Source organism: Arachis ipaensis, chromosome B5, assembly GCF_059453495.1.
Source record: "Arachis ipaensis isolate K30076 ecotype BB chromosome B5, ASM5945349v1, whole genome shotgun sequence".
NCBI lineage: Eukaryota > Viridiplantae > Streptophyta > Magnoliopsida > Fabales > Fabaceae > Arachis > Arachis ipaensis.
Window position 1 is genome coordinate 65085757 of NC_142440.1, and position 10026 is coordinate 65095782.

The following is a 10026-nucleotide window of genomic DNA, read 5'->3' on the forward strand; positions in this document are numbered from 1 at the left end:
CTCTCTCTCATTTTCGAAAATATCTTCCCTCTTTTTCAAAAATTTCTTTTTAATTAACTAATTATTTTTATTTTCTATTTTTGATTTCAAAAATTTTCGAAAATTACTAACATTTTTCAAAAACCATTTTTGAAAATCACTAACTCTTTTTCAAAATAATTTTCGAAAATTATCCCTCCCCCATCTAATTCTATTTATTCATTCATATCCTAACATCTCATTTCACCTCTCTTCCATCCTCACAGTTGTGTTTCTTCCATTATATTACATTCTTTATCTCCCCCTCTTCTTCTACTCACACAGGAATCCCTATACTGTGGTATAAAGGATCTCCATTATTATTATTATTTTTCTGTGCCCTCTTCTATGTCATATGAGCAGGAGCAAGGATAAGAACATTCTTGGGGAAGCAGATCCAGAACCTGAAAGGACTCTGAAGAGAAAATTAAGAGAAGCTAAATTACAACAATCCAGAGAAAACCTTTCAGAAATTTTTGAACAAGCAGAGGAGATGGCAGCCGAAAATAATAATAATGTAAGGAAGATGCTTGGTGACTTTACTGCACCTAATTCCAATTTACATGGAAGAAGCATCTCCATTCCTGCCATTGGAGCAAACAACTTTGAGCTGAAACCTCAGTTAGTTTCTCTGATGCAGCAGAACTGCAAGTTTCATGGACTTCCATCTGAAGATCCTTTTCAGTTCTTAACTGAATTCTTGCAGATATGTGATACTGTTAAGACTAATGGAGTAGATCCTGAAGTCTACAGGCTCATGCTTTTCCCTTTTGCTGTAAGAGACAGAGCTAGATTATGGTTGGATTCTCAACCCAAAGATAGCCTGAACTCTTGGGATAAGCTGGTCACGGCTTTCTTAGCCAAGTACTTTCCTCCTCAAAAGCTGAGCAAGCTTAGAGCGGATGTTCAAACCTTCAGACAGAAAGAAGGTGAATCCCTCTATGAAGCTTGGGAAAGATACAAACAGTTGACCAAAAAGTGTCCTTTTGACATGCTTTCAGAATGGACCATCCTGGATATATTCTATGATGGTTTATCTGAGTTATCAAAGATGTCATTGGATACCTCTGCAGGTGGATCCATTCACCTAAAGAAAACGCCTGCAGAAGCTCAAGAACTCATTGACATGGTTGCTAATAACCAGTTCATGTACACTTCTGAAAGGAATCCTGTGAGTAATGGGACGCCTATGAAGAAGGGAGTTATTGAGGTTGATACTCTGAATGCCATATTGGCTCAGAACAAAATATTGACTCAGCAAGTCAATATGATTTCTCAGAGTCTGCATGGAATGCAAGCTGCATCCAACAGTACTCAAGAGGCATCTTCTGAAGAAGAAGCCTATGATCCTGAGAACCCTGCAATAGCAGAGGTAAATTACTTAGGTGAACCTTATGGAAACACCTATAACTCAACATGGAGAAATCATCCAAATTTCTCATGGAAGGATCAAAAGCCTCAACAAGGCTTTAATAATGGTGGAAGAAACAGGTTTAGCAATAGCAAGCCTTTTCCATCATCAACTCAGCAACAGATAGAGAACTCTGAACAAAATGCTTCTAATTTAGCAAATCTAGTCTCTGATCTATCTAAGGCCACTGTAAGTTTCATGAATGAAACAAGGTCTTCTATTAGAAATCTGGAAGCACAAGTGGGCCAGCTGAGTAAAAGGATCACTGAAATCCCTCCTAGTACTCTCCCAAGCAATACAGAAGAGAATCCAAAAGGAGAGTGCAAGGCCATTGACATAAGCGCCATGGCCGAACCTGTGAGGAGAGGAGAGGACGTGAATCCCAAGGAGGAAGACCTCCTGGGACGTCCAGTGGTCAATAAGGAGCTTCCCTCTGAGGAACCAAAGGACTCTGGGGCCCATCTAGAGACCATAGAGATTCCATTGACCCTCCTTATACCCTTCATGAGCTCTGATGAGTATTCCTCTTCTGAAGAGAATGAGGATGTCACTGAAGAGCAAACTGCCAAGTTTCTTGGTGCAATCATGAAGCTGAATGCCAAATTGTTTGGCATTGATACTTGGGAAGTTGAACCTCCCTTGTTCGTCAATGAACTAAGTGATCTGGATCAACTGACATTGCCTCAGAAGAGACAGGATCCTGGAAAGTTCATAAAACCCTGTACCATAGGCACCATGATCTTTAAGGCTCTGTGTGACCTTGGTTCAGGAATAAACCTCATGCCCCTCTCTGTAATGGAGAAACTGGGAATCTATGGGGTGCAAGCTGCTAAAATCTCATTAGAGATGGCAGACAGCTCAAGAAGACAGGCTTATGGACAAGTAGAAGATGTATTAGTAAAGGTTGAGGGCCTTTACATACCTACTGATTTCATAGTCCTGGATACTGGAAAGGAAGAGGATGAATCCATCATCCTAGGAAGACCTTTCCTGGCCACAGCAAGAGCTGTGATTGATGTTGACAGAGGTGAAATAGTCCTTCAATGGAATGAGAACTCCCTTGTATTCAAAACTCAAGGATCTCCCTCTGCAACCATGGAGAAGAAGCTTAAAAAGCTTCTCTCCAAGCAGAGTCAACCAGAGCCCCCACAGTCAAACTCTAAGTTTGGTGTTGGGAGGCCACAACCAAACTCTAAGTTTGGTGTCGAACTCCCATATCCAAACTCTAAGTTTGGTGTTGGAAAGTCTCAACAAAGCTCTGCACATCTGTGAGGCTCCATGAGAGCCCACTGTCAAGCTATTGACATTAAAGAAGCGCTTGTTGGGAGGTAACCCAATGTTTATCTAATTCTTATTTTTATTGTTTTTCATGTTTTCTTAGGTTCATGATCATGTGGAGTCACAAAATAAATATAAAAATTGAAAATGGAATAAAAAACAGCAGAAGAAAAATCACACCCTGGAGGAGCATCTGTCTGGCGTTCAAACGCCAGAACAGAGCATAGTTCTGGCGCTGAACGCCCGGAATGGGAGCATCCTGGCGCTGAACGCCCAGAACAAGCATGGTTCTGGCGTTCAACGCCAGAAATGGCAGGAAAGGGGCGTTGAACGCCCAAAATGGGCACCAACCTGGCGCTGAACGCCCAGAGTTGTGTGCAAGGGCATTTTACATGCCTAAATTGGTGCAGGGATGTAAATGCCTTGACACCTCAGGATCTGTGGACCCCACAGGATCATCTCAGGATCTGTGGACCCACAGGATCCCCACCTACCTCATCATCTCTCTTTCCATTCATGATCATCCCTTCTTTTTTTTCCATTTACCACTCACATCCATACAACCACTACCTTCAAAATTCAACATCTCTCTCCCACCCAATCCCACCCATATGGCCGAATACACACCTCCATCCATCTCCTCCATATCCTCTTCTTCTTCTTCTATTCTTTCTTCTTTTGCTCGAGGGCGAGCAACATTCTAAGTTTGGTGTGGTAAAAGCATAGCTCTTTTGTTTTTTCCATAACCATTGATGGCACCTAAGGCCAGAGAAACCTCTAGAAAGAGGAAAGGGAAGACAAAAGCTTCCATCAAGGGTCTATAGCTCAGTGGTAGAACATTTGACTGCAAATCAAGGGATCCCTGAGATACCTCAGGGGATACATTTTCTTCCACACAATTATTGGAAGCAACTAAGGGTGGAACATCAAGAGCACTCCATCATCCTTCATGAAATCAGAGAAGATCTAAAAGCAATGAAGGAGGAGCAGCCAAGGCAAGGAAGAGACATAGAAGAGCTCAAGGACATCACTAAGGTGGAATCATTCCTTGTTCTTACTTTCTCTGTTTTTCATTTTCTATGTTATGTGCTTATCTATGTTTGTGTCTTCATTACATGATCATTAGTAGTTAGTAACTCTGTCTTAAAGTTATGAATGTCCTATGAATCCATCACCTCTCTTAAAACAAAAACTGTTTTAATTCAAAAGAACAAGAAGTACATGAGTTTTGAATTTATCCTTGAACTTAGTTTAATTGTATTGATGTGGTGATAATGCTTCTTGTTTTCTGAATATATGCTTGAACAGTGCATATGTCTTTTGAAGTTGTTGTTTAAGAATGTTAAATATGTTGGCTCTTGAAAGAATGATGACTAGGAGACATGTTATTTGATAATCTGAAAAATCATAAAAATGATTCTTGAAGCAAGAAAAAGCAGCAAAGAACAAAGCTTGCAGAAAAAAAATAGAAAAAAAATAGGCAAAAAAAAAAATTAGAAAGAAAAAGAAAAAGCAAGCAGAAAAAGCCAAAAGCTCTTAAAACCAAGAGGCAAGAGCGAAAAGCCAATAACCCTTAAAACCAAAAGGCAAGGGCAAAAAAAAAAAGGATCCCAAGGCTTTGAGCATCAGTGGATAGGAGGGCCTAAAGGAATAAAATCCTGGTCTAAGCGGCTAAACCAAGCTGTCCCTAACCATGTGCTTGTGGCGTGTAGGTGTCAAGTGAAAACTTGAGACTGAGCGGTTAAAGTCAAGGTCCAAAGCAAAAAAAAAGAGTGTGCTTAAGAACCCTGGACACCTCTAATTGGGGACTTTAGCAAAGCTGAGTCACAATCTGAAAAGGTTCACCCAATTATGTGTCTGTGGCATTTATGTATCCGGTGGTAATACTGGAAAACAAAGTGCTTAGGGCCACGGCCAAGACTCATAAAGAAGCTGTGTTCAAGAATCATCATACTGAACTAGGAGAATCAATGACACTATCTGAACTCTGAGTTCCTATAGATGCCAATAATTCTGAACCTCAATGGATAAAGTGAGATGCCAAAACTATTCAAGAAGCAAAAAGCTATAAGTCCCGCTCATATGATTGAAGCTATGTTTCATTGATAGTTTGGAATTTATAGTATATTCTATTCTTTTTATCCTATTTTGATTTTCAGTTGCTCTGGGACAAGCAACAATTTAAGTTTGGTGTTGTGATGAGCGGATAATTTATACGCTTTTTGACATTGTTTTTAGTATGTTTTTAGTAGGATCTAGTTACTTTCAGGGATGTTTTTAATAGATTTTGTGTTAAATTCACATTTCTGGACTTTACTATGAGTTTGTGTGTTTTTCTGTGATTTCAGGTATTTTCTGGCTGAAATTGAGGGACTTGAGCAAAAATCAGATTCAGAGGTTGAAAAAGGACTGCTGATGCTGTTGGATTCTGACCTCCCTGCACTCAAAGTGGATTTTCTGGAGCTACAGAACTCGAAATGGCGCGCTTCCAATTGCGTTGGAAAGTAGACATCTAGGGATTTCCAGCAATGTATAATAGTCCATACTTTGGCCACGAATAGACGACGTAAACTGGCGTTCAACGCCAGCCTTCTGCCCAAATCTGGCACAGAAACTGGCGTTCAACTCCACAAATGGCCTCTGCACGTGCAACACTCAGGCTCAGCCCAAACACACACCAAGTGGGCCCAGGAAGTGGACTTATGCATCAATTACTTACTTCTGTAAACCCTAGTGACTAGTTTATTATAAATAGGACCTCTTACTATTGTAATTGTTCATCTTTGGATTACCTTATGATCCTTTGATCACGTTTTAGGGGGCTGGCCATCTCGGCCATGCCTGGACCTTCACTTATGTATTTTCAACGGTAGAGTTTCTACACTCCATAGATTAAGGTGTGGAGCTCTGCTGTTCTTCAAAGATTAATGCAAGTACTACTGTTTTCTATTCAATTCATCTTATTTCGCTTCTAAGATATCCATTCGCACCCAAGAACGTGATGAAGGTGATGATTATGTGTGACGCTCATCACCATCTCCCTTATGAACGCGTGCCTGACAAACACTTCTGTTCTACATGAAATAAGCTAGAATGAATATCTCTTAGATCTCTTAACCGGAATCTTCGTGGCGTAAGCTAGAATGATGGTGGCATTCAAGAGAATCCAGAAAGTCTAAACCTTGTCTGTGGTATTCCGAGTAGGATTCAATGATTGAATGACTGTGACGAGCTTCAAACTCGCGAGTGCTGGGCGTTAGTGACAGACGCAAAAGGAGGGTGAATCCTATTCCAGCATGATCGAGAACCGACAGATGAATAGCCGTGCCGTGACAGGGTGCGTGAGCATATTATTCACTGAGAGGAGGGGATGTAGCCACTGACAACGGTGATGCCCTTGCATACAGCCAGCCATGGAAAGGAGTAAGACTGATTAGATGAAGATAGCAGGAAAGCAGAGGTTCAGAGGAACGAAAAGCATCTCCATTCCCTTATCTGAAATTCTCACTAATGAATTACATAAGTACCTCTATCCCTATTTTACTATATAATATTCGAAAACACCATTATCACTTTATATCTGCCTGACTGAGATTTACAAGGTGACCATAGCTTGCTTCATACCAACAATCTCCGTGGGATTCGACCCTTACTCACGTAAGGTATTACTTGGACGACCCAGTGCACTTGCTGGTTAGTTGTATCGAAGTTGTGACAATTATGAAATAAGATCAGAGCACCAAGCTTTGGAGCCATTACCAGGATTTGTTCGAGCCTGGAGATCACAATTTCGTCAACCAGACACTTACTGATCTAAAGGGGATTTGTCCTTCAATGTGTATGTATAAAATCCTACTTGAGGAAAATGCCAAGCCCTCAAGACAGCAACAAAGAAGGCTAAACCCAACAATGAATGAAGTAGTCCAAAAAGAAGTGTTGAAGTTTTGGCAAGCAGGGGTGATCTACCCAATTTCAGATAGCCCTTGGGTAAGCCCAGTGCAAGTAGTCCCTAAGAAGAGAGGGATCACTGTTGTACCAAATGAGAAGAATGAATTGATACCAACAAGAACAGTGACTGGCTGATGCATCAGCATAGATTATAGGAAGCTTAATGAAGCCACCAGAAAGGACCACTTCCCCTTACTTTTCATAGACCAGATGCTAGAAAGACTTGCGGGACATGAATATTATTGCTTCTTGGATGGATATTCTGGCTACAACCAAATAGTTGTAGACCCCAAAGACAAAGAGAAGACCTCCTTTACTTGTCCTTATGGTGTCTTTGCTTATAGAGAATAACCTTTGGATTGTGCAGTGCACCTGCAACATTCCAAAGGTGCATGCTTGATGAGTAATTTTGGTGGAAAAATGAATTTCTCCCAAAATACAAATCTAACCGACAAGTGCACCGGGTCGCATCAAGTAATAAAAACTCACGGGAGTGAGGTCGATCCCACAGGGATTGATGGATCAAGCAATTTTAGTGGGTGATTAGTTTAGTCAAGCTGACATTTAGTGAATTGTGTGAAATTGTAGCCAACAGAAAGTAAATGACAATGAATTTAAAGTTGCAGAATGTAAATTGGCAAGTAACTTAAAGAACAAGAAATGTAAATTGCAAGAATCTTAAATGACAAGAAATATAAATTGCATTTAATGTAAAGGGAATTGGGAATTGGATTTGCAGAAATTAAACAAGGAAAAGTTAAATTTCAACAGGCAGAGAAGTAAAAGATGGATTTGATTGATTCGGAACCAAAACAGAAATGTAAATAAACATGAAAAGCAATAAACAGAGAATGTAAAATTGGAATTAAGATCTCAAGACCCAAGAGACTAGATAACCAAGTCTAGATCTCAATGCCTTCCTAGATCCAACAAGAACAATTGCAAAGGAAATGTAAATTGCAGAGAAAGTAGATGAAGAGCAATTAACAGAAAATTCGATTCAATTAAGCAGTAAAGAAAGCAGAGAGAAATCTCAGAGGGAGAATGAAACAGAACACCTTCAATTCTCCACCCAAGACTCAAAAACAAAGAAAAAAAAATTAAAGAGAGCTCTCAAATCCTCGTGCTCCCTAGTGGAGCCAGCCTCCCCACAAATATGAAAATGATGCCTTATATAGGCTTTACAAAATGGAAATGAAAATGAAATTACAATTAAATGAAATTCCTATTTTATCTATCTCTTGTGCCTTTGAGTGATGATAATGGGCCCTTGCTCTTGATGGAATTGGGTTGATAGAGGCCTTGGTTGATTGCTCTTGGAGTTTGGAGAGGAACTGAAGTGAACCGGGTTTAAAATCATGAAAGCTTGAGTAAAAGTTGGAGCAAAAGTTAGGGTCTAACTTTTGGTCCAACTTTTCATATCAGCCCCCATATTTTGCTGATACTCACGTTGGTGCAAAAGTTAGGGGTCTAACTTTTGCTCCAACGTTGGCCTCCCTTATGCATGTTCATGGCGCCAACTTTGTCCTCTTGTCATGTTGCCAATTTTATGCCCAATATAGACTATCATATATGGTTGGAAAGCTCTGAATGTCAGCTTTCTAACCCACTTGGAATCACTTCAATTGGACATCTACAACTCAAGTTATGATCATTTGAAGAGGGCATGGTCGCTGGCTTTGGTGTGCAGCGTTTGAGGTAAAGTTTGCCTCAAACGTTGGCGAAAACGCCAGTTCTGGAGGCTCAAACGTATTGTCCACCCCATACTATTAAACATTGTTGGAAAGCCCTGAATGTCTACTTTCCAATGCCTTTGGAATCACATCAATTGGAGCTCTACAGCTCGAGTTATACTCCGTTGAAGGTGTAGAGGTCAGTTGGCCTCACTGCAGGTTGCCACCATGTTCGTTTATGCACATTGCGGGGCAGTTTTCTCCCTCAATTTTAGTGTCCACCATGCAGTGCCATATATGCTTGGAAAGCTCTTGATTCCTACTTTCCAATGCTTTTTGAATCACCTCATTTGGAGCTCTGTAGCTCAAGTTATTCTTGTTGGAAGTATACCCCTTGCATGCCTTGTGGCGCCAACGTTAGCCAAAAAGTTAGAGGCTAACGTTGGCGCAAACTTTTGCTCCCCTGGGTGTGTTGTTCATGCGCCAACGTTAACCCAAAAGTTAGAGGCTAACGTTGGCGCAAACTTTTGGTGCCCAGGGAGTAACTTTCATGTGCCAACGTTAGCCCAAAAGTTAGGGGCTAACGTTGGGGCTAACTTTTCACCCAAAAGTTTGTGCAAAAGTTTGAGGCTAACTTTTGGTCCAGCTTTTTGCTTCCTGGTTCATTTTCACTTATTCCATTGTCCTCTCTTTACTCCTAGCCATTCCTTCTTGCTTCAACCTTTCTTCAAGCTTTCTTCACCTATCATTAATCAACCAAACACATCAAAGCTATGCTCAAAATCATGAGATATTCATTCTTTCATAATATGTGACAATTATAGCATAAAACCTCATAAAATAGCATGAATTCATACATGGTTGATTAAATCAAAGGAAACATGAAAATCTACCCAATTGGCTTGCTTATGGATCAAGAAAGTGCATAAAACCTATTGAAAACAAATGAAAAAGCATAGAAAAACATGACATGGTGACATGTCATCAATGCTCTCCATATTTTCTGACATGATTGAAAGATTTATTAAAGTGTTTATGGATGACTTTTCTATATTTGGTGATTCATACTCTAAGTGCTTGCACCAACTTGCCTTGGTGCTAAAGAGATGCCAAGAAACCAACCTAGTTTTGAACTGAGAAAAGTGTCACTTTATGGTCACAGAAGGGGTGGTTCTTGGTCACAAAATCTCTAAGAAAGGCATAGAGGTGGACAAGGCCAAGGTAGAAGTGATTAAAAAATTGCCCCCACCTTGCAATGTCAAAGCAATTAGAAGTTTCATAGGACATGCTGGGTTTTATAGAAGGTTTATTAGAGATTTTTCAAAGATTGCCAAACCTCTAAGTAACTTGTTTGTCCCTAATGTACCTTTTATATTTGATAGAGAATGCATGCTAGCCTTTAATGAGCTTAAAAACAGACTTTCCTCTGCACCTATTGTAGCACCACCTAGCTGGGATTTACCTTTTGAATTGATGTGTGATGCATCAGACTTTGCTGTTGGTGCTGTTTTAGGACAGAAAAGGGATAAGCCGGTACATGTTATTTATTATGCTAGCAAAGTTCTTAATGAGAATCAAAGGAACTACACCACTACAGAGAAGGAACTTATTGCCATAGTTTTTACATTTGATAAGTTTAGATCATATCTTATTGGTTTTAAAGTCACTGTGTTTACTGACCATGCAGCTCTCAAATAT

General features: G+C 40.1%; 1 non-coding gene across 1 annotated transcript; it reads right to left on the reverse strand.

Annotated features, from left to right (window-relative positions):
- Nucleotides 1-907: 907 nt before the first annotated feature.
- LOC148564472 (small nucleolar RNA R71) lies at nt 908-1015 on the reverse strand. The gene has a single exon (XR_015884596.1). It is a non-coding gene; the product is annotated as a small nucleolar RNA R71 (small nucleolar RNA).
- Between the last annotated feature and the right edge of the window lie 9011 nt (nt 1016-10026).